The sequence below is a fragment of the Triturus cristatus genome, chromosome 8, assembly GCF_964204655.1.
Source record: "Triturus cristatus chromosome 8, aTriCri1.1, whole genome shotgun sequence".
Classification (NCBI taxonomy): domain Eukaryota; kingdom Metazoa; phylum Chordata; class Amphibia; order Caudata; family Salamandridae; genus Triturus; species Triturus cristatus.
In genome coordinates, this window is record NC_140591.1 from 459,995,970 (window position 1) to 460,012,382 (window position 16,413).

A 16,413-nucleotide genomic window follows, 5' to 3' on the forward strand; every position below is an offset into this window, starting at 1 on the left:
ACAAAAGTAGGGCTCATAGATTGCCAATGGTGAATAACGTGATGCAGAAACATGAAGTTGTTTTTTTAAATTTCTAGCTCTCTGAACTGACAGAGGTGGTGTTTTCTAAACATTTTAAATAAATGTAAGTAAATATTTTTGGCATCTGATTGAATTGAAATAGAATCAGCATTAATTTAGTCTTTCTTAATGAGAGCCTCATTAGTTGAGGAGTGACCTCTGCTCTGAACCCTGCATTGCTGCAAGGAATATTCTCCCCCTCAAACCAAAGTACGGCTGAAAGCAGTTGGGCTGCATGATGACATATCGAGTCAAATACTCCTTACGCAGGTCCAGGATCTGCTTACTTTCAGGAGACTGCTAAAAGCCTGGCTTTTCCAGCAATAGTTTTTCACTTCTCTGTCCGGCTTCGGGCTCTGGTGCCTGTCTTCGGTGGTCCTTTCAGCGCCGGGACACTCTGTGGAGTAGCCGTGCGCTTTATAAGTACCTATATTTATTTGATTTCATTCAAAAAATATTGTGATGCAATAATATTGTTGCAAAGTATTGATTAATTTAATATAAACCTTCTTAAAATCCTATAACACATGAAAACCGTCAACAAAAAACACTGATAAAAGTAAATAGGAAAATGACCCTAAACACCGAAAGAAATTATCTTTTAATTATAATATTCCTAATACAAGCCAGAAGGTTTATAAAATAAAATCCAAATGTGAAATAATCAACGACCTTAAAGTCGGCATGAAAGGAAATCGACTACAATATTTATAATTATTCTGAATCTTAAGTCAAACCTGAAACAGAAAAACTGAGTGACATAAAAGAAATTAATATTTTGATAATTATTAAACAAAACAAAATACAGTAGAAACTAATGCAAAAATTACACCTAACAAATTGTAGCCATAAGTAATATCAAATACTAATAAAACATCCAATAAAAAGTCTTTATTTATGAAAAACACACTTCTGATTTAACAAACTGGCATACTCATAATGTAATTAAAAATATAAATATGTAAATAAATGAATTATATATAAACTATACATGTATCCCAACCAAAATGTCAAAGTAAAGTACAAAATATAGCTTACAATTAAGTTGGTGACGTTCTTGTACAAGAAACCTACTTTTTTTACTGAAAACATAAAACCACAAAAACGATCCTCTTATAAAACAGCCTGAAAAAAATACGAAAATTCTTTAAAACAAATATTCTAACCAAAAACTCTATATCACATCACTTAACTTAGTTGAAAACCTGAAAGCTATATAAAAGGCAATAGGTGCTCCAAGAAAATTGTAAAAATACGACATTTTTAAAAATGTTGGACATAAAAATACCTTAATTTTCCTTGAAATATAAAAATTCAATCTGGAATTTAAAATCGCCTGTCCGCGACCACAGGTTACCTGTTAAAAAAGATAGACATGCCCACCCACAATACAAACAATGTCTACATACAAACACACTAAACACCTGCAAAACATACTTCAAAACACATATATCTACACCTAGATTAGAAATAAATACAAACTCCTAGACATTACGGGCTACCTCACTCATGTAACTTTGGGCCTGATTTAGAGTTTGGCAGACATGATACTCTGTCGCAATTATGGCGTGTACCCTTCCCATCAAACCCTTGGTCCACCCTCTTCATTTAGAGATATGCGGACCATAAGTATTGTGTAGATGGAGCCTCTGTTGACAGAATACTTCCACTGATGGCCCCACAGAGTAGGGGCTGTTAAAGGAAATTACACTGTCCACCCTACTTAGGGTGGACGATGCAATACGTTTTTTTTCCCTGTCCATCACCACCAGGAAAAACACGGTGGTGAGGGACAGAAATAAAACAATATTAATCCCTACACCCTGGGAGGCAACTTATAGGGTGAAGGGGTCATTAGTTACTCCTGATTTGGAAGATTGGTTCTAAAAAATTTAAAAAAGAATGTCGTAACTTTGAGGGACAGCAGTCAAAACCGATGGCAGCCATTAACCACATTTGAAGTACATTGAAAGGAACCTCTGTGACAGTGGTTCTCTTCAATTTACAGCAATGACCACAGGGTCGAAAGTCATCTATGAAGTAAGCAGGCAGAGTACTTTTGAGACAGCAGAGGTAATGTTCTCCACAATTCGGACAGACGCTACTCCAGCGCCAAATGCAAAATCAGGCCCTTACTTTATTTCCCAATCACAACCAGCAAAAACAATATATCTATTTTATCAAATGCATTCTAACCTAACTAATAAGCCTGCTGACACATTAGAATACAAATGGGGAAAAAATATTAAACAAGAAAAAACTAGGACAATGTGCAAAATATATTTAAAAGAATATTTGTAATATTTAACAATCATAAAATTTAAATTATGGACATATAATATATATGGCATACATATGTCTCCCATAGACTCCTTCCTCTTACAGCTGTATTCTGCAGGGTCAGGCAGCCTTTAATAATCAAACAATAATCCTTTGAATTCCCAAGGAGATGAGTCACAGTGACCCGAGAGAAAGGCCTTTGGCCGAAACATGTTGGGATGAAGTTGCCAATACATCTCACTGCCCTTGAAGTGGTCTGCGACTCGTCTCTTTGGGAATTAGAAGAATAAATATATATACACTATTACACTTGCTCATACACATTCATTTCTCTGAGCGTCTTATGGTATTCGACCATAAAACTCATATGTATATAGATGTAGATGTTGTAGACTTGTAAAGCGCACAGCTACCCCAGCAACGGGGTGTCCCGGCGCTGTAGACCGCTGGGGAACCCGTCCTGGCTATCCCTGTGAGATGGTCCCTTTCTGGGTATCTCCAAGGTGAAACCAGGCATCCCCGGCGTCTGTGGGGGGCCGTTGTAGAGATGAGGCAAGCTTAATGCCCAGAGTTGCCGAGTGTGTTCCTGGTTAGAGTAGGTACCGAGGCGAGAATTATCGAGTCTGTTTTGACCCTGGTCCACAACCCTGCCGCGTCGGGAATTGAACCCTGGTCCCTGGCCGATTCTCTGCTTACGGGTCTGCCGCCTCTAACTAGTGAGCCACACCTCTCCACTGCACACTAATTCTAGTATTGTACTTATAATCCCTTACTTTGGGCTCTTTCACATTTGACATGTATTTAGGTAACCAACACAATGTTAAAAACCCGAGGGTGAAACATATGATTAATTTATGCTCTAATCTTTTTCTTACTTCTCTTTTTCTTTTGCTACTATTGGGTGACAATTTAACCCTAGTATAGCTTTTTACTTTCAGTTTTATCGTACTGTATTATCCCTTTTATGTTATCTATTTGAATGTTGCATAGATAACAAATGCAAGTCGTTTGTTTTGTTTGGTTGCTATAACAACCAAGCTCAACAGGCTTTTCACTATGTCTATTCTTTCTTCTGATGTTGGTTACCATGACAATCATTTAGAAAAAGTGCAACCTTATGACTATTTAATCATGTCAAATAACTTTAGAACTGGATGCAGTGAACAAGGCGGCTGTGTCCGCCGAAACGCGTCTGTGCCTTTACGTTGGAATAAAACCTTTCCTTTGCTGAAATTACTCACGGAGTCGGTGCCTGTTTGTCTGGACGCTGTCAGGCTGGTATCATATGAAGAGATTCGCCGGGATCTTGACACCGACCCTCCTCGTTCTGGAGCTCTGGATATACGGACTTCGATGGTATCCCTTTCAAGAGGATAAATACAGAGCCCCCTTGCAGCGGAGAAAACCTGAACGACACCGCAATTTCGACACCATACACCCCGCGTAGAGGGAGAGTGGCTGATCCTCGAGGTGGCCGGAGGGCGATCAGAGTATCGGGTAAGCTCCTTGGTGCGGCTGTGTGAGTGCCGGCGGTTACAGAGGTGGCTGCTGGGAGAGGTAGTCCCGTGCATTCTCAGACGGGCAGTGAGCAGCAAAGAGATAATAGTGTTTTTTCCAACAATGGCCGAGGAATGGGTCAGAGAGCGTGAGCAGGCGGCATTAGATATTTTCAATGACGGTGAAACCGGCACAGGGCCGACAACAGGTGCAGCTGGGCACACGGTACAAAAGACAGTCAGCAACAGCGCTAGAATGCTACAAGAACTGGAGAGACTCAGAAAAAGTGAAATAGCAAAATGGTGGGAATGCAAATCCCTACAAAGATATCTTGATGTGGGTAGAATCCCAAGAGGCCTCCGGATCCTTGTCGCCCCTACATATGAAAATCCGAACCCGGAAATGTTGAAGGACTGGGCAGACAATAGTGCGGAATCTTCACGGAGAATGCTCCAAATATTGATTAAATATGCTGAAAGCGACCGCAACACAATGTTGATCCGGATTGAAACACTATTGAAAGAACTAGAGAAAAGTGAAAACCAGGATGATATACAGAAAAGGTTAGATGAAATGAAGGCAAGACTGATTAAACATGAAGAATCAATTAAAGCCAGAAAAGCTTTAAAATTTCAAAGAGATAGAAATGATTACATGCAAGGAAGAATATATACTTTTTCCAAAAAATTCGACAATATACGCAGACAACAACTGTCTACTGCAGCAGAGTCACAAACGAAAACGACAGAACCAAGTGCATCAGAACTCAGTTCTGAATTGGAATCTGAAACAGAATCCATCACCAACATATCACAACCACGAATGACCCCAACTGTAATTCAGGAATTGGGTTTTTTACGCATAGAGAGAACAATGAATCTACGCCCGCGTCCCCCACGCCAAGAAAACAGCAATATAAACATGGAACAACGAGAAAAAGGCGGCGAAAAAACAGAAGATGGGGCCGGAAAAACACAAAGTACAAACAAACAACAATACAGAAGAAACAAGCGCAGATAAGCACTATTAAAGAAAATGCCAACACAGTAATTAACCTTACAAATATGGAACTTACAGATCAAGAACAAAACATCCTTGCATTAGGACTATCTTTTTGTGATAAAACCAATTTTGACTATCCTCAGACCCGGATCGACCTTTTTCATTTTGTCAGAAAACTCAAACTAAAAAAACACTTTTTCTCTATCTCCAAAAATGATACCAACGAAAGTTATGGTGGAGAAACGAATAGTGGCCTCACAGTGGCCGACATAGGACTCCTACAGGATATGATGCAATTGCAAAATGAGGAGCAAAGCGTTCCAACATCAGCTACGATTAATCTAACCGAGAACATCATTGACACTTTTCCTTATGAACCAACTCCTTTCAGACCCAAATCAGTGTTTACTCCCATAATGCCGAGAGATGGCCTTGACATCTTTGTAGATAATGTTGTCAAAGACCTCAAGTCCTTAGCGCTCAAAAGTAGCCAAGAATTTAACCGAACCTACAATGCAAGCAGAAGGGAATATAACACTGTCATGAACAAGATCAAAGAAAGAGAAGACATTGTGGTGCGATGGTCGGACAAGGGCGGTAATGTGGTCCTTTGGTCACTAACCAAATACAATATGGAGGCTCAGAAACAACTGAGTGATAGAGAGTGCTACAGCCGTATTACACCAACTATCATCGTAGGTATACAAGAAAGATACCACAGAGCCCTGTATGAATGGAGAAGTCAAGGTCTCCTCACCAAACTGGAATTTTATTTTCTAAAGAACGACTACCCAACCACACCACAATTGTATTTAATACCCAAAATACACAAGAACGCTACCGACCCACCAGGCAGACCTATTATATCTGCCATTGGCGGATTGTTTGAAAACACCTCTCGTTTCATTGACTTTTTTCTCCAGCCTTTTGTATGTGACTTACCCTCCTACACCAAAGACACAGGCGATTTCTTGTCCAAAATGTACGATGTAAAATGGCAGGAAAATTATGTATTCATGACTATGGATGTATGCTCGTTATTTACAAGCATTAGACATAGGGATGGTTTACATGCACTTGAGTACTACCTAAACAAAAGACCCATACACTTACACAAACACACGTCCATGCTGCTACAAATGGCCGAGTGGTGCCTGGAGAACAATGTCTTTGTATTTGACAAATTGTCTTACAGACAATTACAGGGCACAGCCATGGGTACTTGCTTCGCCCCCAGCTATGCGAATTTGCATATGGGCTGGTGGGAGGAGCAAGTACTCATGTCAACACACAGCCTTGAAATGGAAGAAAATGTTGTCATCTATGCTAGGTACATAGATGACATTTTTGTTATATGGCAAGGTACACAGGAAAGTGCAGTTAAGTTTGCACAAGACTTAAACAATAACACTCTCAATCTCTCGTTTACAAGCCATACAAGTAAGGAACTTATACAATTCTTGGACATAGAATTGTATGTTAACCAAGGCAAGATTCAAACAAGAACATATAGGAAACCTACATCAGGCAACGCGATTCTGCATGCTAATAGTTTCCATTATGACAGTGTCAAAAAAGGCATCCCCTATGCAGAATGCTTAAGAATGAAGCGTAACTGCAGCACAGAAGAGAGTCTAAACAAATCCACCAATGATCTCTTCAACAGACTGCAAAGTAGGGGATATGACACACAAACCCTTAACAATGCCAGAACTAGGAGTGAGAAAATCACTAGAGAAGAACTCCTTTTTGCTAAAACAAATAAAAATAAAAACAAAAATCAGGCTAAGCATGAAACCACTAAAACAGACATGCCCAGACTAATCACAGGGTTTAATGCATACCACACTTCGCTACGCAAAATCCTGTATAAACATTGGAATAATATAAGGAATGACCCTATCTTAGGACCAACATGCTCCAAAACCCCTTTAATCAGTTTCAGACGTGCTAAATCTATGCGTCAAGAACTTGTGCGCAACGCACCTGTTATCACTAAAAAACCTAACTGGTTCCAAACACCCAAGGGATTTACGAAATGCAGTAAATGCAAAGCATGCAAACATGGCAAAAATACCAAACTGGTCCACATGCCTTTCAGAAACACACCTTTTGAAATAAGAGGGAGTTTTAATTGCAAAACTGATTTTGCCGTGTATGTCCTATCTGGCACCTGTGGTAAAAACTATGTAGGTAGCACCATCCATCCAGTACATGTCCGAATTCTGCAACACCTGAGAGCCATCGTGCACAATGACCAAACATACCCTGTTGCCAGACACATAAATTCACTACATGCAGGCAGAGCCCAAGAACTTTCCTATTTTGTCATTGACAATGTTCCCAAAAATCCCAGGGGAGGAAATAGGCAACTGGCACTCAGGAGATTGGAATCAAGGTACATCCTCCTCCTCAATTCCAAAATCCCACATGGGATGAATGCCGATGAAGCTCTCAGTGTTCACCTGTAATTTGTCAAACACCCTCTCCGTTCTCTATGATCCATTCCTCCTACCGCTCAGTTCTTGCACACTCTTTTTTAATAACGTTGGCACACCCATAGAGTTCACTTTTTCATCTCTACTGCGATTATTTGCCCTTAATACAACTTTTCATCAACCATGCACAGTGGGTCAGTATGGTCAGTTCTCTGCCCACATGGGCTTTATCCCTTTTCTGACTAACGAGTCTTTCACTGACACTATTACACTTGCTCATACACATTCATTTCTCTGAGCGTCTTATGGTATTCGACCATAAAACTCATATGTATATACCCCCTTTGTGCACACTAATTCTAGTATTGTACTTATAATCCCTTACTTTGGGCTCTTTCACATTTGACATGTATTTAGGTAACCAACACAATGTTAAAAACCCGAGGGTGAAACATATGATTAATTTATGCTCTAATCTTTTTCTTACTTCTCTTTTTCTTTTGCTACTATTGGGTGACAATTTAACCCTAGTATAGCTTTTTACTTTCAGTTTTATCGTACTGTATTATCCCTTTTATGTTATCTATTTGAATGTTGCATAGATAACAAATGCAAGTCGTTTGTTTTGTTTGGTTGCTATAACAACCAAGCTCAACAGGCTTTTCACTATGTCTATTCTTTCTTCTGATGTTGGTTACCATGACAATCATTTAGAAAAAGTGCAACCTTATGACTATTTAATCATGTCAAATAACTTTAGAACTGGATGCAGTGAACAAGGCGGCTGTGTCCGCCGAAACGCGTCTGTGCCTTTACGTTGGAATAAAACCTTTCCTTTGCTGAAATTACTCACGGAGTCGGTGCCTGTTTGTCTGGACGCTGTCAGGCTGGTATCATATATACATACATATATATATATATATATATATATATATATATATATATATATATATATATATATATATATATATATATATATATATATATATATATATATATATATATATATTATTTGCTGCCAAGTAAAGTGACGAAAATATTAACAGTACTGGTTAAAATGAAAACTAAACTGTATTTTACATTGAAAAAATTTGTATTTGTTAAATAATATTATGTTATAATGTACAAAGAAATAAATATATTTCCTTAAAATTTCCATTAGATATATAGTAGGATATAATACAAAAGTTACAATACCATTTTCTTTGCTTATCGTTTATAAAGTATTAAAATGTATCTATACAATTATATTAAAATACCTCATTAAAATGTATATATGTAAACCTTTAATAACAAATATTACACTTTGGGTGGGGGTTTAAATATATTATTCCAATTCCACCCTAAGCAAAATTTGGGTGAATATTGGACTTTTGAGTGGCCAAAATACTATTCCTACTCCAACTTAAGTAACATTGTAGAAAGTATTAGACTTTAAATTGTCAGATCCACTATCCAAATTCCAACCTAAGCAAAACTGGAGAAAGTGCGGACAGATTATTATTCCCACTGCAACCTAAGCAATATGGGGAAGGTGTTGGACCCTGGTGGTATCAGGTTTACTATTCCCACTCCATTTAAGCAACATTGGAAAGGTTGGACTTTAGAGATTCCCAATTTATTATTTCCACTCCAACCTAAACAACTTTGAGTAAAGTGTTTGACTTTGAAAGGGTCAGGTTTACAGTTCCCACTCCAAGCTTAAGAACATTGATGAAAGTACTTTGGAGGGGTCATATTTACAAATCCCTATCCAACCTATGCAACATTGGAGAAAGTGTTGAACTTTGGAGGGATCATACTGAGGGGTCGATTCCGATCTCTGTCGGAAGGTCTCCGAATCGTATTTGGATTTGCCTAAACCGATTGTGAGCCCTTGTTTCCGACCGAATCGTTCACAGTTCCGAACGACCAAGCACGATGCCTGGAAACCCGAAGTGCTGACTGAATCGGTTCCGAAAGGCATTCGGAGAGATAGAGCCTTCTGGAGCCGATTCGTACAGCTCTATGGACTAGGTTTTCCGAGCGATCAAGTACGATGAACGATTTAGACAGCCTTTCCGATTCAGTTTGCCCGGAACAAAACGCCCTCTGGAATAGGTCTTTGGGGGTCCATAGCTGGGCCCCCTTCATCTGGGGCTCTCAGAATCGGGCCTGTGGGGGTACCTATGGGTCCCCTCTTCCCAACCTTGCACAGTGTGGCAGGCACCAAGGGGTGCCCGCCACAGGGTGCACGATTATCCCCAACCACCCGTTTTGTCAATGCGAGCTTGCGTTTGCGTTCAGAACAAAGGCTCCCATTGAACGCAATGAAAGCCCGACCGAATCGTATCCGGATGCATTCAAATGCATCGTACTCATTCGGCTGGACTCTCCTGATCCGAGTTGTATGGAAAGCATTCCGGACCCGAGTCGTTCGGTATGCTTTCCGAACAAGATCGGAATCAGCCCCTAAGTATGTTCCCAAAAATTTGAATTTTATGACAATTTGTGGTGAAATTTACTGCTAACACTCAAAATTGAAAAAAAAAACGAATTCAGTAATAGATAACTACAACTAAACCAAGTAAAACTACTTAAAATACATTACAATAAACAACTATTATACTAAAATGTTGTAACAAATAAAATAAATGTAATTATATATTGAACTGAACGTTTACAAAACAAATGTAATAAAATTAAAGTGCACTCAATAAAAATGTATTCATTAATAAATTGCCAATTAATTATACACACCATAAAAATAGGAAATGCATTGAAAGATACTCATAATCAATACAATGATAATTATAATTTATACAATATAACCAACAACTTACTAATTAACTTTACATTATTTCTTAAATATATAATTAACTTGATGAATAACATAATTACTTATTTTAAAATTGATTAAGAATGTGTGTGTGTGTGTGTATATATATATATATATCTTCAGTTCCACAAAGTGCCCAAAGCTTCAGGACGCACTCTTCATCAGTATTTTTCATATAAAGGCTGCAGCGCATTCAGCAGCTTCACGGGTACAGCTACATCAGCCTTACACGTTTCAGACAGTCATAGGTCCTTGTTCACAGGCAAAAGCAGCAGCAGATTCAAAGGCGAAGGGCTACTGTTTACGTCACCAATATCTTTTTATTGCCAACAGGTGAGGCAACACTTGATTGTACAATAGCATTCTGGGAACAGTAGTCCAAAATAAACACCAACGGTTCTGAATAAAACTTTTTCTGCCCCTTCCAAATAATGTTCAATTCAGCCATTTAGTGGGCTCCACATGGGCTGCTTAGTACGTTGCACATTAATAACTGCCAAACTGATGAACCGATCACGGGCTTCCCACATAGGTAACCCACCGGCCCGCTCATTCTCCAGCGGTGGTGCAGTCCTCACGGCAGGACTGCCGTGAATTTATTCGGTTCCACAAAGTGCCCAAAGCTTCAGGACGCACTCTTCATCAGTATTTTTCATATAAAGGCTGCAGCGCATTCAGCAGCTTCACGGTACAGTTACATCAGCCTTACTCGTTTCAGACAGTCAAAAGTCCTTGTTCACAGGCAAAAGCGGCAGCAGATTCAAAGGCGAAGGGCTACTGTTTACGTCACCAATATCTTTTTATTGCCAACAGGTGAGGCAACATGTGATAGTACAATAGCATTCTGGGAACAATAGTCCAAAATAAACACCAACGGTTCGTAATAAAACTTTTTCTGCCCCTTCCAAATAATGTTCAATTCAGCCATTTAGTGGGCTCCACATGGGCTGCTTAGTGCGTTGCACAATAATAACTGCCAAACTGATGAATATATATATATTTATTCATATAAAAGCACGTTCCACACTTCTCTTCTACAGACTCATAATATAACTATAATAAATGAAACATAAAACACACAACACTTAAAAATACTCCTTAATTGAAAATAATATTTTCTATAAAATAACTTACATATTTACATAATTATCTAATTCACTAATTAACCAATTAACAATTAAAAACATTAACAAGTTACAAAAAATATTTATTTAAAAACACTTCCCACTGTACTCCACTAGAAACCCAACAACCTGCCAAAAATATTATACTCAATATTTTTCAATTCAAACTATAAATATATTACAAAATAAATAGTCAAAAAAACTAATTAAATAAAGAAAGAAAACAATTACAATAATACAATAAAATAGCTTTTATATACAACAATGTTAATTAAATGGATATGATATGCATCAATATTTTCTACGAAGTAGCAAAAGTGATATTTCTTCCTTCAATATTATGTCCCACTATATTACGGATATAATAATATTTTTCCCACTATATTATTTACCAGTTGTATTCTTTTTTTTTTTTTACAAATCTTTTTATTGAGACAGTGAAACAAACAAAACAAAAGACAATCAGCAAACTCAGTACATTATTAATACTATGCTGCATGGTACGGGGCTAGTCTCGTACAGAAACGTCCTAATTAACAGGGACAGAAATGGTAACCCCTAGCAAGCAGCACCCCGAGACCCTCCACATTCAGTTCAGCAACGCTTGACTTCTTTGTCTTGATGGGAATATTGGTGTGCATATCATTCCTCTGTATTCATTCCATTTACCCAGATTTTTGACCATTTGTTTGGGCAGCCCTCCTCTTGTATATTGTTTTTTCAGCCACCATACACCAATCCATATCAGCCTTCTATTCTTTCACCTTGGGGACCATTGGGGCACTCCACAATCTAGTGATATTTGCCTTGGCTACCATAAATCCCAGCGTCACTCAAAGACGCTCTTTAGTTGTGAGATTAATGTCTTCCCAAATATTCAAAGGGCACCATTTCACTGACACCTGCTTGGCATGGAATGAACCTGTCCCATACAGAAGGTAACCTTCCCCCAATACGACTGAATAACTGGACAGTCCCAAATAATATGGAGGAAAGAGCCCTCCCAGCCCCATTCTTGAGTACAGTCAGGGAAATCAAGTCTTTCCATTTTTATCAGCGTTGTAAGGGCAATATATGATCTTTGGAGCACCTTCAACGGTACTAATTTAAACCCCCACCTGTTCGCCACCTCCCTAGGTGAAGCTAGGGCCTCCAACCATTCGTCATCCTCCAGTTGATCTAAGTGTCGCTCCCATCGGGTACGAAGGGCGAGCATGGGGTCAGGAGAGTTATTCATGAGTTTATGGTAAACCAAAGATATTGCCTTGCTCTCGAGGTGGTCGTCTAGCAACCTGTCTTCCAATGGTGAGGATTCCGGAAGCTCCTCTCCCTGTGGCAGCACAGCCCTTAATGCATGTCTGATCTGTAGATATTGGAAGGTCTCTGATTGTGCCAGTTGGTATTCCTGCTGTGGGGCTGCATATGGTTTCACATACCCCATGACCCATAAGTCACCCAGCCTCGATAGACCTCTCCACCCACGGGCTGCAGGCGCCTCCCCCAAACCTGTAGTGTAGTGGAAGTTGGCATAAGAAAAGAGTCCACTGGCTGCGATATAGGCACGTTGCTGAGACACCAGCAAGTGGCCAATATAGTTGTAATACACAACCCAGGCAAGCCTAGGGAGGATTGCCCCTCCTACCAGTTGTATTCTTGAGTTGATATTAAGGTGGAATACGCAGCATGTGTCAGTAAGAAATCTGCATATATAATGGTCTTGTAAGTTTTCAAAACATGCTTCATTAAGAATGAGACTGACAAAATTATCTGTTTATCATAAAAACTTGCAAATAAATGTGTTTATCCTCTATGGTATCAATGTCTTATTTGTTAACATGAATGTGCGTGTGCATAGATAAACCTATAAATATTACAGCTGAATAAATCTCTCAACCATGGAGAGGAAGATGCAAAAAATATAAACATCAAAATGTATAGGAGCTTGAGCTAATGCAACAAGATTATTGTGTCAAGGCTTTCAGTAACAAGGGATACTCATTTCAAAATGTTCAGTCTCATCAATTTACCACTGAAACTAACGATGGTTCTTTCAAACTCTGTACAATGTGGTTTCTGACCAGGCTTTCGGCAGTCTGCAGTAATCAAAATGGGACACATAATGCTTTATAAAACTTCAGAGTAAATAAATAAACTGAATTAGAGTAAATGGTTTCAGTTAGAATGTGAAAAAACATTGCTGTAACGATACCACACATTATTCCCTGTTTATTTTAACTCTAACTCCAGAGAATATTCCAAGTTGTAATATTAGTTTTGCCTAATGCTACTAGCTCCAAAGGGCATTTTTTAAGTCTGAGTTCAAGTAAATGAAAAATGCATACATTATAAATACTTAAAGGGGCTTTTGATTGACCCTATTCATCCATTAGTGTAATCAATTATCACTCACATTTTGCTTCTGCCCTCCACACTATACAGCATGGGGCAATGTCCACTTCAACCATTGGCCTTCTTGCACAATAAATGATGACATTTTGCCTGATGCACATGGTTCTAAAATGAAGTGCACTTTGTTGCTTGGACTAGCAAGCCAATACTTTATTTTGCCATTTTTTTTGTTTCTATTCTGTATCCTATTTTACTTTTTAGCATTTTTTGTGCGATAAACTATGGGGATGATTTAAATTTTGGTGAACGGAGGGTACTTCGACGGTAAGGCAGAGGGCATTGCCCCCGTCATCCTGAGGAGCCTCTGCCCGCCAAATCAAGAATTGTCTGCCTGTTTGAAGGACGGATCCATCAAACAGGATAGCTGCCTGTCAAACTTTCACACAGTTTTTCATTTTTCAAAAACAAACCCCCAAATCCAACTTTGTTTTAGGAAAAATCTAAAACTAATGACCCCCACACATGGGTGTTTTCTCCCCGGTGACAGACAGCAAAAAAAAGACATCCAATAACCCACTCTAAATTGGGTGGATTGTCAGATGGCAAACCTCTGACAGCCCATACTTCATTGGGCTGTCTGAGGAGTATATCGGGGATACAGCCAGAGGCTCTGTCCTCAACATATTTTTGGCCCACCCAACTCCCAATCAGGCAGACAGACCCTGAGTTAAGCAGAGAGGATATTCTGTCACAGTTGCAATGGAGTACCCTTTTCGACAAAGTTTAAATCATCCCCAAAGTTTTCATATTACAGTAATTCTAAGTCAATTATACCTTTTCTTTGTGCCATTAACAATCATATCTTCTTGTGATATGTAATAAAAGGAGACAAAAAATTCTAAACCTGTTCTAAATACTTCTGACTTCCAGAAAACACCCATACTACTCTTACTAAAATTACAAATGATGGTTAACTTTTTTATTTTACAATTTTTATTACATGTCTATGGCCACCGTGCATGTGTTTTTTCTTCATTTTATGTTTGTGGTAAATGCTTCCAATAAATACTGTCTCTTGTTCCATTACCGCCAACTATTTGCTGTGCAAATAAAGGAGCAGAAATGAGTGGTAAATAACTTTGTTCATCCTCCATCCTGTTGTAGCTGTTTGCATTGGTTTTGGCACCAGTGTGCAAAGGACTTACTGTTAATACAACCATAGAAATGTTAAGTGCCAGGAAATAAGTGCAGAAAGTGGCAGCCATTCTGCTTTAAAGCTACTCTACTGCAAACATCACACATCTAATCCATTTATTTTTGGTAAGCCATCCCAAGTCCTAACATCCGACTTGTGTTCCTTTCTTTTTTTTACCTCATAGTCTTACTTCACAATTATTTGAACAGCATGCATTATTAAGAAAAAGTCACACTTTTCATGGAATAATGGGAATGGCATCGCACCGTGAGAATAACAAGTGATCCATGCAGTTCAGTCAGTTCCACATTATACTGTCAAATACAGCAAGCTCCATCCCCAGGACCTTCTTTCTATGTGTTGCCTCCATCTGCAGATCATTTTTCGTCTGCTGGTAGAACTCTCATTACTCCTTCCTTTGCTCCGAACTGGAAATAAAAACACATAATTGAAAAGAGTGCCAACATTTGTCCAAACATATTTACACTTTATCATTCTCATTTGTGTCAGCACAAGCTGCGTCAAATATTTGGGGATTTGGCTCTTCCCATCAGCAGAGATTGTATAAATAAATAACCTATTCCTATTGATGGAGCGTAGACCTATAGACAGTTGTCTGTCCCTGCCGCTATCTATGATAGGTAGGACTGCATTGTTAAAGAATGATCATCATACCCAAGCTCCTGTACAATCTACAAAACTACCCATTTGCTGTCCTATGGAACTTCCTCCCATGTAGAAATCCAGTCTCAGGTTTTTTTTTGTGGGGAGCGGGCAATCCAAGGGTCTCACTTGCAAAATGTTGTGAGTCAACATTTGGGCGAGCCTTTGCGATGATAGACCTTATGTCATATTGTAGAGCTATACACCAACAGGTTATAAACAACTGAATGTACTCCTCTCAGAAGCCTACCCGGCTTACATGGTCGAGCTGTGGGCAACAGGGGAGATACCCTGACACGTTTGTTATATGGGATAAAGCTACCACTGTAGACACCCCTGGTGGCAAAGGTGGTTATCATCACATGGAATGCTGCAAATAGACGGGGTAGTCTGGAAAACTGACTGGCCAGGCACCCCTCCTGGGATGAACTATGTTGACGGAGGATGCCACACTGGAGGAGTTTTGGGGCTGGAACTGCTTTGGTCTATCAACACTAGGATATGTACTAAAGGATGGACCTGTGTGGACCTTTTCTGCCTTCAAAGATGAGTTTGAACTCATGAACACATAGTTCTATAATATACCTCCAACAAAGACATGTTGTTACTCCATACTTAAGAGACCTTGAGCAGACACTCAAGTTTAGCCCCATAGAAGATAAAGTTGACCATCTCTCTGCTTCGTACATGGGTGTAGATCGCACGTATATACTAGATTCTTGTGATTAATAATCCAGACACTTTTGCCTGACTTAGAGTCAACTGGGAAGGCGATGTGGGGCAGTTAGAAGACAAGGAATGGAGATTCGCATTAATGGTCCATTGTGAAGCAGCAATCTCGAACAGACAGGACATCGTCCAATTAAAACATTTAGACAGGATATACCCCTGAGAGAATGTGGAGGTTTGGCCGAGGCTCTGACCCAAAGTGCCTATGTTGCGCAAACATGATAGTGGACTTCTACAAGACGGTTTGGCAATGACTAG